Genomic DNA, 18,068 nt, shown 5'->3' on the forward strand with positions numbered 1-18,068 from the left:
CTTCGTTGTTTTTTAAGTTTTTGCTTAAATTCCAGTTGATATATAGTGTAATATTAGTTTCAGGTGTACAATATGGTGATTCAACACTTGCATACATCACCCGGTGGTCATCACAAGTGCCTTCCTTGATCCCCATCATCTATTTCACCAATCCCCCCACCTACCTCCCTTCTAGTAACCATCAGTTTGTTCTCTACATTTCTTGGTTTGCCTCTCTCTCTTTTCTCCCTTTTGCTTGTTTGTTTTCTTTCTTAAATTCCACATATGAGTGAAATCATATGGTACTTGTCTTTCTCTGACTGACTTATTTTGCTTAGCATGATACTCTCTGGCTCCATCCACTCCTGGCAAATGGCAGGATTTCATTCTTTTTTAGGGCTGAGTAATATTCTATTATGTAGATATACCACATCTTCTTTATCCATCCATGGGTTGATAATTATAATCCATAATTTGGCTATTGTTGATAATGCTGCTATAAACATTGGGGAGCATGTATCCCTTTGAATCAGTGTTTTTGTACCCTGTGGGTAAATACCTAGTAGTGCAATTGCTGGATCATGGGTTAGTCCTATTTTTAACTTTTTGAGGAACCTCCATACTGTTTTCCAGAGTTGGTAGTGGTGGCTCCTCTTGGTCCCTTTAGAGGGCAGCCCCAAGTAGTATCCCTGAGGAGCAATCAAATTTGACCCATTGTGTGGCATATTTCTGCCCAGAAGTGTCACTTTTTAGCAATAAGTGGAGAGTCTTTCAGAGGGCCTAGTGGAACAAGACTGGATGATACTAGGAGGTGTTTGTCCAAAGCTGATACTCCATCTGCTGCGTCTTGAAGCCTAGTCCCACTGTGACCCAAGAGAGCCCACCAAGCAGGCAATGATAGTTGCTGCTTCCTCCGTAGTGTTGAACTTTGTACCAGAGAAACTAGGCAAAGATTCCTGGGCTGAGAGTCACAGAATTCGAACTGAATCACAGATATTCTCTGTTAACTCAAGCCCATAGTCCAAACTAATGACGCCATTTTGTTTTTGCATAAGCACATTCTCTATTACAGATTGTTTAGTCTCCTGCACTGTTCTGTCCAACCCTTTCTGCTCTTTCTTTCATTGCTTCTTACTTTAATTCTATTGACCTTTCAAACTTTAGCTTAAAACCCATCTGTTCCACCAAACCTCTCTAGATCACTCATTTCGGCCTGAGATATATCTCTTCTTTGAATTGCTGTTGGTATAGTCATGCATTAGCATGTGATTATCATCATCCTCTCAAAGAGCCATTTAAAAATGTCATTGTTATTTAATGAGAAACATGTGTCAGGTTTATTTTCTCAAAAAACATAGTGAACCTTTGAGAGGATACATTGTACTTTTTTTGTGTCTGCCCACAAAATGCCCACAAAAAATATCTTAGTGGATAGGATATTTTCATTTGCATAATGGCTTCTTCAAATACCTGCAAACCATCAACTCTCAAAGATTTCTGCTACTGGAGAAGGTCAAGTGTATATGAATAATCCAACATGTGAATTATTCAAAAATCATTTATATTGAGTTTTACAAGATATCCGTGGCAGCTACATTCTTTCCCTAATAAATGATTTATAAAAAAATAATAATAACATCAACACTGACTAGGACATTATATGTTTCATAGCTTAGTTCAAACTAATAATGATCCATCCATATTCTCTGAGCACCTATAACAGAAGGGGAAAAGATGAAGCCCCATCAAGAAGTGGTTACAAGGAAAGACCAGAGATTCTAGTTTCCTTGGTATTGCACATGGTACTCACAAGCATATTGGTCTACACCCCTGCATTTGTCACATTTCACTTGTGTTTCCCACTGATAATAGTTGCTAAGTGATTGACAGCAGCACCCAGTCTATACTCACATTCTGCTTCTCCCATTTCCTAGCTGTGTGATTGTGGACAACTTACTTACCCTCTCTGTACTTGACACTCCTGAACAAAATAGGAATAAGAACAGTGCATATTTCATAGGGTTTCTTGTATAGGAAGGACCCAGATGATGTATGTAAAATTCTTAGCACAATGTCTCAAATGTTAAAGAGAGAATGAGCAAGGGCAAGTACGCAAGACAGGAAGAAAGTCACCAGAAGTTTTATTTTCTTCCTTTATTCTCCTAGAATCCAAAGTGTAAAGAATACCAGAGAGGGAGGAGTAGCTAACTGTAAAGGTAACCCAAGCCACGTTCTTCTCTTGGAAGAGAGTGATGGGAAATAAAAGCAGTGCAAAGCCAGTGCAAGAGCTACTCGTAAATGGGTACAAATTTTCCAAGGGTAAGCCATTCCTGCAGGGACAGGGGCTGTTAGCTATTGGAAGCTACATGTAAACAACATGGAGTGGTTCAACCAATAACAAATGCTTGACTTCCAGAGGTTTCCAGAGGGTGGACTTTGTGCCTAACTTGATTTATAGGCCTACTGATGATACCATCGAATTCCTGCTATGATGTTGGCCTGGTGACCCAAAGAACATTTAAGAGCTCAAGGTTTTGGATGGGAGGTGGGACACAGGTGCAAACATAATTTCAGCTTGGAGTAGAAGGTATGTGAATAAAAAATGAACAAGAGTTCTAGCTATCATATAAAAAGTGCCAAATCAGGGCTGCAGAAAGAAAATATCATCACCACATGTTGGGCTCTGTGCTGACAATGAGCAGCCTCCTTGAGATTCTCTCCCCACCCTCTCTCTTTCTCTCTCTGCCCCTCCCCCACTCATGCATGCTCACTCTAAATTAAATAAATAAATATTAAAAAAAGGAAGATATCACCAAGGTCACTGAGAGAGAACTGCCTAGTGAAGGGGTGATTTAAGCCAAAGATTGAAGGTTGAGTAGAAGGTTAATTTATGCATGCCATAGCCATGTGTAATGATAAAAAACACTCTTGCCTCAAATACGCCTAAGCTTAAAAGCCAGGTTTCAGGGGCACATGCACCCCAATGTTTATAGCAGCACTATCAACAATAGCCAAAGTATGGAAAGAGCCCAAATGTCCATCGATGGATGAATGGATAAAGAAGATGTGGTACATATACATAAATGGAATATTACTCAGCATTCAGAAAGAATGAAATCTTGCCATTTGCAACTACGTGGATGGAACTAGAGGGAAATTTGTCAGTCAGAGAAAGACAAATATCATATGACTTCGCTCATATGAGGACTTTAAGAGACAAAACAGATGAACATAAGGGAAGGGAAGCAAGAATAATATAAAAACAGGGAGGGGGACAAAACATAAGAGACTCTCAAATATGGAGAACAAACAGAGGGTTACGGGAGGGGCTGTGGGACAGAGGAAGGGCTAAATGGATAAGGGGCATTAAGGAACCTACTCCTGAAATCATTGTTGCGCTATATGCTAACTAACTTGGATGTAAATTTAAAAAATAAATAAATAAAAAAGCTAGGTTCCATTCTTCATGAGTGGCATTTACTAAATAACACATACTTTCAAGACTATTGTGGGAATATTTGTTAGAGTCTTAGAGTATTTTTTTATGCTGCTGCTGCCTTAAGCACTGGTAGACACAGCTGTTCCACATTTCCTCTCTGAGTCTGCCTAGCAGTGGTAAACATCTGCAGGGGTTTCTGTGCTCACCTCTCTAGAAATACCATAATGAAAGGACACAGCCCCAATTCAGAGTATCCAGAAGCCCATGACAGAAGCAGTGGAACAAGCTGAAGCCAGCAGTGACAGCAAACTTCAAGGACAGTGTCAAGGTCCTTGGAAGGGCTGATCTATGCTGAACAATAAATCCAAGACACTTTGCCTTTATCTTCCCTTCCTCTTTCTCCATCAGTTCTTTTCCCCCCTCCTTCTCTTCAAGGTGCAATATGGACCTCAAGTGCTTTGCTCTTCCCATCAATGGATAAAGGCTGATCAAACTCCTTAACACTAAGGTTTAAGGCATTTATGAAGTCACTCTCCCCATAGATATAGGTGTTTAAAATATTTCAAGGGATGGGAAATGTTTAATTTAAAGCATGCATGTCTGAGAGTAGGAGTTTGGGTATTAGCAATCAGTCAACAAATGAGGTTGAGAGTGGGGTGGTTATTGCCAGAACTTACAGAATTCATTTGAAAAAAATTCATACGGAGAAAAGCATGGTGGAAGGAAAAGGCGCTTGCATTTAGAATTAGGGGAACTACCTTAAAATCTCAACTCTGGCACTTTTTAGTTATTGATCCTTGTCAAGTAATTTTACTTCCCTGTTCTCATTTTCTCAAATGAGTAATGAGAGTGATAACCCTCACCTTATACAGGATGTTCCGAGGCTTAGACAAGCACTTCTCAAATTGAATGTGTCCACAAACCACTTGAGCATCTTGTTAAAATACAGATTCTGAGTCAGGAATTCTGGAAAGGGCCCAAGATTCTGCATTTCAAAAGAGCTCTCAGATGGTGCCAATGCTGCTGATCCAAGGACCACATTTTGAGTAGCAAGAGGCTGTTGGATAATGTAATTAATGATAAAGTGGGCTTTCTTCCCAGATAGTTAGGTGAGAAGAGATCATTTCTCACCCTTGGCTTGCTACCAGTTACAAAAATAAAGTCAAGTTGAGGCTGGGGAAATGCAGAGAAGAAAAAATTGCCATCAGAGTTTGGGGAGGATGCTACTGCTTCATCAGAAAGGTTGAAGATTGTAGTTTTTCATCTTGAAAGGAGCTGCTCAGAAATGGCCTGGCCGGAGCTACTGGAAGGGAGGTCAACGGTGGTGTGAGTTTTTCTCCTCTCCAAGCCAAGCAGTGGCTGCCTGTGTTTCCTAAAGAAGGCTGTCTAGTTCCAGGGCTGCCTTTATTTGCTGTTCATTTGCTCCTTTTTCACTTGGTTGTAAACATGATTGATGTTTATTTTAAGGAAAATAATCTCTCAGTTTCTGTGTTCTCACATTTCATCTTCTTTCTATAAATATGAGTGAGCTACAGTTCTAAAAGTTTGCTTCATAAATAATCTCTTCTTAGAATTGTTTCTGCTCTACACTTCATCCTTTCTCTCTAGTCTCCCCTGTCTTGTTTGTCCTGCTAATGACAGAAAAATTGACTTTCTTGAGGAACTTGGTCCAGTATCAACTGCAGCCACATCATGAACATTCTCTCATTTACGGACTCAATTATCCTTTGGTTGTAAAACAGTGTGTTTCTACACCTGGGATTAAAACCAGCCTCTTGACCTAGAGTTAGTCCATTTTAATCAGCTGGGAGAGCATAACCATTCCATCCCAGGCAATATGACATCCCGAAGTCTATGCACACATTGCTGAGAAACACTTGTATAGCGCGATGTAGGGTGCTAGTCATGCACAAGACATTGCAGAGAAGATAATGAGAGCAATCAAAAAGGAAATCCAAAGTTCCCTCTAGCAGGATGGAGAGGAGAATGTGGTGGAGGTAAAGAGGGGGAGGTAGGAGAAGCTGGCCCAAAGTTCATTTGCCTAGGTGGGCAGACAAATGGGTGTCTTGTGTGCAAAGTGAGGTAGGTTTAGTGAGTCTGTAAAATGAATTAAACCATTACCACCATCAACATACTCATCACTACTGTTTCCCTGTGGCCCTTGGTAATCCCTCTTCCTGCCCTTCCCATCACATCCCCCATTCCCAGGAAATAACTGTTTTGCTTTCTGTCACTATAGATTAGTTGGCATTTTATAGAATTTTATATCAATAGAGTCCAATAGTATGTACTTTTTTAAGGTTTATTTATACTTGAGAGAGGGGGAGGAAGAGAGAGAGAGAGAGAGAGAGCGAGAGAGCGAGCATGTGAGCAGGGAAGGGGCAGAGAGAGAGAGAGAGATGGAGACAGAATCTGAAGCAGGTTCCAGGCTCTGAGCTATCAGCAAGCACACAGCCCAATGCAGGGCTCGAACTCACCAACTGCAAGATCATGACCTGAGCTGAAGTCGGCCGCTCAACCAACTGAGCCACTCAGGTGCCCCAATGTGTACTTTTTTTTTTTCAATATATGAAGTTTATTGTCAAATTGGTTTCCATACAACACCCAGGGCTCATCCCAAAAGGTGCCCTCCTCAATACCCATCACCCACCATCCCCTCCCTCCCACCCCTCATCAACCCTCAGTTTGTTCTTAGTTTTTAAGAGTCTCTTATACTTTGGCTCTCTTCCACTCTAACCTCTTTTTTTTTTCCTTCCCTTTGTACTTTTTTTTGATTGACTTCTTTCACTCTGCATAATTGTGATTCATCCATGCTGTTGTGTGTTCATTCTTTTTATTGCTGAGTAATATTCCAATATAAGGGTATATCATAGGTTGTTTATACATTAACCTGGTGATAGGCATTTGGGTTGATTCCAGGTTTTGGCTATTACAAATAATGCTTTGATGGTAGTCTTTGTATAGGTATATACTTTCTTTTTTATTGGATAAATACCTAGGAGCAGAATGGTCAAATCATAGGGTAGGTGTTTAACTTTTTAAGAAATTGTCACAAACTGTTCTCCAAAGTGGCTGTAGCATTTTACATTCCCAGCAGCAGGGTATGAAAATTCCTGTTTCTCCATATCCTTGCAAACACTTGACATGCTCAGTCTTTGATATTTGGGACATTGAATGAGTGTAGTAGTATCTCACCGTGGTTTTAATTTTCATTTTCCTAATGACAAATGATATTGAGCACATTTTTATTGCTTATTTGTCATCTGTGTGAAGTGTTTTCTTTCATGAAGTATCTGTTCAATCTTTTGCCTATTTTGTATTGAGATATTTACTTTTTATTAAGTTTGGGAGTTTTAAAATATATTTTGGGTACAATTTTTTTTTAATTAGAGAAGGGGTTTGTAAATACAGAGGTAGCACTTCATGGGATTCATAGGTGAATAAGAGGTAGACGCTGCTCATAGGAGCTCACATTTCAATGAAGAGGTCAGGACAATAAACAGTAATCACTGAAGACTACGGGAGTTACAATCAAGACCTTTGCAGTGGGCCATGGGAGTGTGAAGGAGAGTATGATAAATTTCACCCTGAGAGAGCTTGGAAAGATCTCCCAGACGAGGGGAACTTAAATCTGTGTTTTGAAATGTGAAGAGTTAGGTTAAGTGATGAACATCTATAAAAGAACATTCTAGACAGAGAATCTCTGCAAAGGCAGGAAGGTGGGTTTGGGAATCATGGGTTCCGGATGACCAGAGGGAACAAGGGAGGATGAAAAACGGTAAGGCAAGGAAGGCTGAGACTAGCTTGTCAGACTGTGGAAAGTTTTGTAGATTAGGCCTAAGAATCTGTGCATTTTCAAAGCAATAGGGAGTCTGATAAACGGTTTTAAGCATCAGGGTAAAATGGTCAGATTTGCATTTTAAGAGAATATCCTGCAGTGATAGTGAAGGGTTAGAGCATAATGAATACAGAAAGACTGACAAGAGCCTAAGCAAAGCAGTGATAGCAGGGAAATAGAGAGGAGGGAACAGACTCTCAAAATATTTAAGAGGACTGGTAGCTGTTGGTTAAGGTTTAGATGTTATGAGTGAGGGAGATGGTGGTATATAGGATGGCTCCAAGATTCTGGTTGAAATAATGGAATGATTTTGGCACACACTCATTATGTCCAGGAATGTATGAATTGGAACAGGATACATGGGGAGTCATAAGAGCTCAGCTTGTATCATTGATTGATTTATTCGGCACATTTTTACTGAGTGTCTTCCATAGGTTAGGAACTGGGAATCTGATGGAGATCAAAGTAGATACCATGATAGCCTTCACAGAGTAAAAAGTCTGGTAGGGAAGACAGAAAAGTGGATAATCTTATAAATGTGTAATTTACAACAACTGGCTCTGAATTGCTTAAGGTAAAACTAAAGGGTTTTCGGATAGTGCACTCAGGTAGATCTCAGGCTCAAGAAACACTACCTTGAATAAGTAAAGTTTAAGAGTAAATGTGAAGTAACTAGGCTGAAGAAGATCAGAGAATAGTGCTTCAAATAGAAGGCACGAGGCAGGTTAAATACCGTAGGCAGAGGTTTCCAATATGCAGAGAGAAACATGCACCCAGAAACAAGGACTCAGATGGAGAAGTTATCAATCCATGGGGGCAAGTAAAACCATAGCAGAGAATGAGAATTTTGAGAAAGGGTTTGTAGGATGAGGAAAGTGTAAGACTGATACTTGACTGGTGGCATATCAATATTTAAAGTGCAGGCAGAGTAGGAGAGCAAGTCAGCTAAAGAACAAGGAGGAACAGACAAGCATCTGAGAAGAGAAGAGAAATGAAGCCAAGAAAGGGGAAATTCATTGCCACTAGTACCCAATGGGTGGAAATGACTCTTCCGGTTTATGTAATTCTCCTTGCCTCACCCTGTATAGAACCCTTTGCATGGTATTAACTGGTTCCATTGATTGTCTTTTGCCAGGCTGAACCAGGTCCCTGCCTCATTATTTTCAAGGAAGGCATGCACATAAAGAAAAATATTTTTATATTGGTTCTAAACATTCTCCAGGGAACTTGTTTTAGCATTTTCCCCTTTGCCTGTCATTCCGAAGAGTGATTGATAATTGTGGATTCATGAAATCACTTTCCAGCATATTTTAAATGTAATTACATTTCAAATTGTGTGCTTTGTGAAATGAGTCAGAATAGCATAGCCATTTCTTCTCTTCTGGAAAGAGAAATCAAGACTCAGAAAAGGTCTTCCCACCCTGTAATAATGGCATGCATCCGTACATGAACAAGAATGTTTGTTAGGCAGGCTTGCCACAAGGCTCAAACTAACTACCCAGAGAAAAATTATGACCCTTCTCCCTGCCTCCATGCTTCTATGAGTTGGTGGTTCAAAGTCTAACCCATCATCTTCTATGTAAAGTTAACTCCAATATTATAGACCTCGATTCATTTCCTTTCTGTTGATAACAATCATTTCCTAAGAACCTGCTATGTACCATGCACTGGGCTACACATTACTGAACAATACATGGTCTTGCTTATCTTCAATCAATTTTGTGAGGTAAATTTATGACACCCATATTATAGAGGAGGAGGCTGAGTCTTAGAGCTGCTAAATGCTTTGCCAGATCTGTTGAACTCTAATATCTTAAACAAATAAAGATCATTTTGTCAGTCAGGATATGCCCAGTTAGGCTGCACTGACAAACAACCCCCATCTCTTACTAACACGTTTGTTTCTCACTCTCATACGGCATGTGCATCATTGGTCAGTTCTGTTAAATGTCCCTTTACCCCATGACCCAAACTATCAAGGATGTCACAAACTTGAAAGTTGTTGGTTGTCAAGGTAGAGGGAAAGGGCTCTGGATGGTTTTGTACCAGCAATTAAATGCTTCCATTCACAGCTCATCTGCCAGAGCTACTCACTTCGTCCCACCTACCCACCAACATTCAGAAAATGCAATGTGACTTAGGATTTGGAAGGCAGAAGAGTACAGAGCTGTGCTAACGACCACACAAAGTTATAGAGGTCCTATGTATTAGATTTGTGCACCCACTTCAATGCTTGCATTCCAGGTTGTAACTGACAAAGACGTTAAAATTGTATTGCAAAATCAAAACCAAAATGGGATAGCACTTTTAAGCCCACTAGGATGGCTATAATCAAAAAGACAGAAAATAATAAGTGTTGCTGAGGATGCAGAGAAATTTGAATCCTCATGCATTGCTGGTGAGAACATAAAATGGTCCAGCCACTTTGGAGAAAAGTCAGGCAATTCTTTAAAGTGCTGAATGTGGAGTTACCATACGACTTAGCAATTCTCCTCTAGGCATATACACAAGAGAAATGAACACATATGTCCACACAAAAACTTGTACACTGATGTTCATAGCAGCATTATTCAGAATAGCCAAAAGTGGAAATAATCCAAGTGTCCATCATCACCTGAATAATGGATAAACAAATGTGGTATATCTATACAATGGAATATTGCTTAAAAATTTAAAAAAACCCAAAAGAATGCAGGACTGATACATGCTACAACTTGCACAACCCTTGCAAACATTATGCTCAGTGAAAGAATCCAGTCACAAAAGATCACAAACTGGATTAATTCATTTATATAAAATATCGAAAACAGGCAAGTCCATGGATATAGAAAGATTCATTGTTACCTAAGGCAGAGGGCGTTGGGAGGAAATGAGGAAATTGTAGCATGTATCAGTACTCAGTGTCTGGCTGTTAAGGAGAACTGACACTGGAGTCATGATACTGTTCCCAGAAGAGATCCATTAGGAACGGTAACATCTGGCGTGAGGGAAGTACCTCTCAACCAAGCATCCTGCAGACTGATGAAAAACTTTTATCAGGAAAAACTGGGTTTAAATGTGAGATGGGAAGAAAGGAGCTGAGATATGCTTATGGTCACTAACCCAAGGAGGCACATCTCAAAGGGGAAAAATAATATTGAAAATCTTATTACTTTAAGCTAGGATGAGTTTCTTATGTGTAGAAACTCATCTCTGTATTCTGGATTTTTGAAACTCATCTCCTGAAAAAGTGTTATGAACTTGAAGCTATGTGATTTGAGCTTCCCCACATTTTTTAATGGCATACAGAAGTTGGGTCTCAGAAATAATTTTCTAGGTGAGCTAGATACATTCCATGTGGAAATCAAAGGATTTAATTAAGACGAAACTGTCAATGATAAAAATTAGCAAAATGATTACTTTGTAAAAATTCTATTCAAGAGATGTGCATGTAACCTGGTGAAATACAGTGCTAAGAATGTCTGAGAAGCTGCAAACTATATTCATAATTATGTCCAAGATGAGACATGGTCCCTAAGCATACTTACTGATTTGAAATTGTCTCAAGAAAATGCAACCAAAATATTTAGCAACTGATACTTGCAGAAAATTTTGTTTAAGAAAAGATGACCTTCTTGGGACAGAACCAACTGAGATAAAGAACAAGACACTGGCACAAAGCCCAGATCTCAAATCTTGGGATAAGATCAAGTCCTTTTTCCTGTCTGGAACATTTAGAATTGTGACTTGAAACTATAAGAGGTGAATGGGTGTGGGGGCAGAGCCTGTGGGTAAGGGCTTCTGTCTCTACCCCCACCTTTTCTTTCTTTTCCCATTTTTTTTAGGGTACACAATTTATTTGTTTAAGTTAAAGTTAGCTAACATACAGTGTAGGAAAAGTTTCAGGAGTAGAACCCAGTGATTCATCACATATGTGCTCATCCCAATGAGTGCCCTCCTTAATGCCCATCACCCATTTGGTGCAGCCCTCCACCTATGTCCCCTCCAGCAACCCTCAGTTTGTTCTCTGTATTTAAGAGTCTCTTGGGGGCACCTGGGTGGCTCGGTCAGTTAAGCATCTGACTTTGACTCAGGTCATGATCTCATGGCTTGTGAATTCGAGTCCCATGTTGGGTTCTATGTTGGCAGCTCAGAGCCTGGAGCCTGCTTCAGATTCTGTGTCTTCCTCTCTCTCTGCCCCTCCCCTGCCTGTGTGCTCTCGCTCTCTCTCTCTCTCTCTCTCTCAAAAATAAAAATAAACATTAAAAATTAAAAAAAAAAGAGTCTCTTACGGTTTGCCTCTACCTCTACCTTTTCAATGAGAGGTGATTCAAAATTGGGGAAGTTCTCCAAGAGAACTTTGGCTAAGTGAAATTTGATTTAAAAATACTTGGAAAGAAAAGTTCTCTAGCTTCCTTAGACAAATTAAGAAAGATCCTGGGAGAGGGGAAGGCAAACAGGAAATACAGCTCAAATAAGAATTTTTTGAGGATACTGGATCCCCCAAAGGGAAGTGGGATGAAGCCCTTCTGCAAGATAGACTGAAGATAGAACCTTCATCCCAACCTCCAGCAGAGCAGTGGCGATTAACAGTTGTAATACCTCAGGATACGCGTGAGTGAAGCCACATGGCTCTCGGGTATTGGTATTGCCCTTACCTAAATCCATATGTTAATTAATCATGTAGTATGAAAATCTCTTACCATATCCCAAGCAAGTAGGCATCCAACAGTTAAATTATTGCCGATCCTACGGGTGCCTGGGTAGCTCAGTCAGTTGAGCGTCCGACTCAGGTCATGATCTCACAGTTCATGAGTTCCAACCAGGCATCGGGCTCTGTGCTGACAGCTCGGAGCCTGGAGCCTGCTTCAGATTCTGTGTCTCCCTCGCTCTCTGCCCCTCCCCCACTCAACCTCTGTCTCTGTCTCTCAAAAATAAATAAACATTAAAAAATTACTGCGGCTCCTAAATTCTGAAACACATAGACTACCAAACTATTAAAAATAAATTACTTGCTTCTAGCTTCTTCTAGATCTAAGTAGGACTCTCAACATGCAACAGTCCTGTTTAGATTTGGGCAAAGTTATATCTCCCATTTGGAGATCTTATTATGCCCTATTCAGCAAGTTCTCTAGAAGAAAGTGACTGATTATTCCTTGTCCATAGTAATTACACACTGAATTAAACATTAGAGGGGCTAAAATCCCTGCAAAATGTTGAATAATTGCATCAAAATATTCTATAGTGACAATTTGCTAAATTCTCATATTTGTTTTATGTGTGGATTAAAACTTTTGGAATATGTCCAAAGATGTTGGGGGAATTGATTGTACAGGGATTTTGGGATATTTAAATGTAATGTGATTACAGAATTACAGAGGAAATGTGCCATAATCCAAATGAGCTCGCATTTTCTGAGTTCGCTCTTGTAAAGTTTAGACAATCCATAGAAAGTATTCTACCTGAACTCTTGGGATTAAGTTTTATATGTGTCTCAAATTTCTCAATATCAATTTGGTTGTATTTTCTACCACTTTTAGTTGGGTTTTGAAAAGGTGGTACGACACTGAGATAAATAATTTCGATATACTCTGTATCAGTTATCTATTGCCATAATCTACACAATGAACAAAAAAGTCAGTAGCATAAAACATTAAGTGTTTATTGTTTATACATCTGGAGTGGTTGGTAAAAGTGGATCTCCCATTCTTGGCTAGGCTCACTCACTGGATATTGCTCACTGTTGGTTGATTTTGGCTAGCTGTGGCTAGGTAAATGGGGAGACTCATATTTGCTTAATGTATCTTTCATTCTCCCGGGTATGTTTTATGGCAGAGATGCACGGAAGAGAGCAGAAACATACAAAGCTTGTAGAGAATTAGGATCAAAACTGGCACACTATTACCTTCACCACATTCTAGTGGCTAAAGCATGTCACGAGACCAAGTCAGACACAAAAGATGGAAAAATACCTTCCACTCCTTCGGTGACAGAAATTGCAAAGTCAGTGGTAAAGGGTATGGACACAAAAAGGGAAATGCAAGTGAAAAACTGGGACTCTTGACAGAATCAATCTGCTCAATGTATATAAACACAAAGGCCTTTAAAAAGTTGTAGTTCAATATTAAGGTCCTCAAGAAAAATACTAAATTATGACACTATGACCCATAACAATGAAAAGTTAGAGAGCTTTAGTAAAAAACTTAAAGGTTTATAATTATCTGTATTGACCAATTCCATGCTACTGCTGGCAGATTTATGGGAATCTAGCTGAATTACTGGGTAGCCTGTGTCTCCGTATTCTTTGGTGTTCTCTTAGAAGGATATTCGGATTTTGGGTTTTTTTTGGACAACTGGTGATGACAGGTATAGACAAGGGAGATCATTCAGACTAAGGGATAGCAAACTTTTTTTTTTTTAAGGGCCAGATAATGAACAGTTCAGGGTTTTTGGGCCAGGTAGTCTCATCACAACTATTCAACTCTGCCCTTTCGGTACAAGAGCAGCCATAGACCACATGTAAACAAATGTGCTTGGCTGCAGTTCGATAAAGTTTTATTTAAAAAATCAGGCAATGAGCCAGATTTGGCTGATGGGCTGTAGGTTGCTGACCCCTGATCTAGACTTTCATACTTGGTGCCAACTCCATGATGCCTGAGCAAAAGAGAAAGAAGAGAAAATAAAGACTTCTAAATTGAGAGCAACAGTATAAATCAAAAGCATTGTCTGTAGTTGTAAAATGTGGCAGGGTACGCCAGAAGTTCCTGGAAGGGATAAATAAAATGGATTAATGAATTCTCATACCAGGGAAAGGGAAAAAAGATACCTGAATACTTGAACTTTGGAGAAAAAGTACTTTTTCTGCCTTATGTCAGTGGTTTGAAGCTCCTGTGTCATGTTGCTCTGCTTTGAGTTTCCTTGTAAAATAATACAATGTACTCTCTCTGGTACCCAGGTGTCCATCTCTTTGGGCCAAGAGGACTGAAAATGAACCCAGAATATCTTATTGAGGATATATTTTTTATTTATTTTTTATTTTTTATTTATTTTTATTTTTTAAATTTTTTTTCAACGTTTTTTTAATTTATTTTTGGGACAGAGAGAGACAGAGCATGAACGGGGGAGGGGCAGAGAGAGAGGGAGACACAGAATCGGAAACAGGCTCCAGGCTCTGAGCCATCAGCCCAGAACCTGACGCGGGGCTCGAACTCACCGACCGCGAGATCGTGACCTGGCTGAAGTCGGACGCTTAACCGACTGTGCCACCCAGGCGCCCCGAGGATATGTTTTTTAAATGTGTGGAGATGATGACCCTTAAAAGGGTCCCTCTCAGGCATGCTGTGACAAATTGGACATCAAAAAGTAAGCAATGATTACACTAAATTGGGATCAGCTGAGCCTGCGGATGGCATTAAGTCCAGATTGACACTGACAAAAGGCAAACAACAAAATATGTACTCAAGAGAATATTCCTATTGCCTACCAACTTGAGTTACTCATCAGAACAGGAAGAGGGTGGGGGACAAATAATTCAAGTGGTGAGGTAATGTCGACCACTTTAGTTTGTTTAATGGATATAATACTTCCCTTTCTTCGGGTGGTTTGAGAATTTTTTTTATGCCTCTCATGTGAGCTACAAATTAGCATATTCCCATTAGTCATGTCATCTCTCCATGGATGTCTCAGACATAAATCCAAAACTGAGCCATCAAATTCTGACACACACATACACGTACACATAAATATTGCTCTTCCAGAGTTTCATATCTCTAGAAATGAGCCACCATCCACCCAAGTGAGCTAGCTACGCTCCATGTTCAACTGATTTGTGTCCTGTGTACTTTTCCACTTACACGTCTCTCAACTTTATCTTCACTCCATATATACCACCAACCTGGTTCAAGCCGTGATTTTTTTGGTGACACAGACTACTGTGATGGCTTCCTAACTGGGCCCCTCCCTGAAGTTTGGCTTCCCTCCAGCACATTCTCCATTCTCCAGTGACATACACACAAATGTGGTCATATCAGCATTGTTTAAAACCCTTTGAAGCTTTCTAAATCCTTCATGACCAAGGCCCTATGCCTAAACTTGGCTCATGAAGCCTTCGATGATCTAGCTGCAGCCTGCCTGTTGTGCCTCACCTTTCCACTTTGCCCACTCTGCTCAGCCTTTCTGAGCTGTCTTGGGTGCACCGATGCTTCTATGTTCTCACACTTACTGTTGTCTCCCCACACCCATGTGTCCACACTAACCCTTTTCAACCTCCAACCCCTGCTTCCCTCCTCTACTCTCCTTCTCTTCAGAGGGGCTTTTCTGTCTTACCAATATCATTGCATTACTCAAGAAGGTAGAGGCTGCTCCTCATTCCCACCACTCTTGGCACATAACAGATGTTCCACAGATAACTGCTGAGTGGGTAAATTACTATTTAATTTACACCACTATATGTGACTTTGGTAGGAGCTGTCAAATTACTTTCAGAGAAAAGAGAGGCTCAGCATCCTTTATCCTCAGGGAAATACAAATTAAAACTACAATGAGATTATCACCTCACACCTGTTAGAATGGCTAAAGTCAACAACACAAGAAACCACAGGTGTTGGCGAGGATGTGGAGAAAGGGGAACACTCTCGCACTGTTGCTGGGAATGCAAACTGGGGCAGCCTCTCTGGAAAACAATACGGAGTTTCCTCAAAAAAATTAAACATAGAACTACCGTATGATCCAGCAATTGCCCTACTAGGTATTTATGCAAAGAATACAAAAATACTAATTCAAAGTATTACATGCACCCTGATGTTTATAGCAGCATTATCTACAATGGCTGGAAACAGCCCAAGTGTCCATCGACTGATGAATGGATAAAGAAGATGTGGTGTATATACAGAATGGAATATTACTCAGCCATCAGAAAGAATGAAATCTTGCCATTTGCAATGACCTGGTTGGAGCTAGAAAGTATTATGTTAAGTGAAATAAGTCAGAGAAACAAATGCCACATGATTTCACTCATATGTGGAATTTAAGAAACAAAGCAAACAAGCAAAGGGGGGAAAAAGAGACAGGGAGAGGCAAACCAATAAACAGGCTCTTAATTACTGAGAACAAACTGATGGTTACTAGAAGGGAAGTGGGTGGGGGATGGGTTAAATAGGTGATGGGGATTAAGGAGTGAACTTGTTGTAATGAGCACCAAGTGATGTACGGAAGTGTTGAATCACTATATTGTGCACCAGAAACTAATATCACACTATATGTTAACTAACTGGAGTTTAAATAAAAACAAAAAAAAAATTCTTTCAGAGAGAGATACAGGGGAAAACGACATCTTTCGCTAGACTATAATGTTATTAATGTCAGAGTCCATAATTTTCTTTTTTTAAATGTTTGTTTATTTTCGAGAGAGAGAAAGAGAGACAGAGAGAGAACATGAACAAGTGGGGGAGGGGCAGAGAGAGAGGGAGACAGAGGATCTGAAGAGGGCTCTGTGCTGACAGCAGAGAGCCTGACACGGGGCTCCAACTCACGAACCGTGAGATCATGACCTGAGCTGAAGTTGGACGCTTAACCAACTGAGCCACTCAGGCTCCCTGAGTCCATAATTTTCTTAATTTTATGTCTCCATAAAGCCTCATATGAGACCATGTGATGAATGAATGAATGAATGATTTATTATCACAAATTCCCAAATTCATAACTTAGTCCCAAATGAGCAATGACTCCATATCTATTTTTCTTTCTCTTTTTCTGACCAACTTTCTAACTCTGGAAGGTTGTATACATTTCTACTAATTTGGAACTATAAACAAATAGTTATTTCCGTTAGGTTCAAAAGCTATATATTTTTTTCATTTACAGTCTGATGGGATTTATGAAGATATTGATTTTTTTAACTTCTTTGTTTCTTGTCAAAAACCACAGACATTCTTTCATTGTGTAAGTTAAAGTACAAATGAAAGATATGGTCTGCCAGCCAGTGGAAAATCAACTCTATATTAGCCATACAGTGAAGTAGAATGATAAAAAAGACAATGCACAAAACCAGTTTTCAGAAAAGCCACACTCAAGTCCTGTCTCCATCACCTCTATGATATTTAGCTGTATGGCAAACTTATGAAACCAGAATCCCTAAAATATCAGCTTAATGAGAGCAAGGATTTTGTTTATCAATGTAGAACAGTACACCCAGAACAGTGCATTGCACAACAGAGTTATTGCCCAAGAACTATTTGTTTAATGAATGAAAAACGAAGCTTTCAGCCATATAGCTCTTTTTAGGTTCAAGTTGCTATAAAATGAGGTTATATTAACAATTCTGACAATTTCAAAAAGTATTGGGACAGGCCAAACGGTATGTTTGTCAAGACTTTCAATCTAGAGATAACTGTACAAGTTTAAGGTGCTGTTATTGATGGTTGTGTGGTTTCCCTCTAATGCCTCTAATCTGATCATCTAATTTTACCGGATTGTTTGTCTCATCACATATAAGGGTTTATGTCCTATGACTACAGTAAATGATTAGTGTTCTTTCATTCTAAGTGCATTATAAGTTTGAAATAAGATATAAGATGACAGATAGTGACAGTAACACTCATAATTTGAAAACAGTTGGTTTAGGAAAAAAAATAATTTTGACAGAGTGGCAAATTCTAGGGAGCAAGATTTCACATGGGAGAGTTTCAAAGACAACAAGGACACATTTGTATAATTAACATGCATATAAAACTTTACAATTTTTGAACGTTTTATATACATTATCCTATTTAATTTTGCAGTAGACCTCTTGTACATAGATGCTATTATTTCTATTTCACAGATGAGGACACTGAG

The sequence above is a fragment of the Herpailurus yagouaroundi genome, unplaced genomic scaffold, assembly GCF_014898765.1.
Source record: "Herpailurus yagouaroundi ecotype Mexico unplaced genomic scaffold, PumYag 67690, whole genome shotgun sequence".
NCBI lineage: Eukaryota > Metazoa > Chordata > Mammalia > Carnivora > Felidae > Herpailurus > Herpailurus yagouaroundi.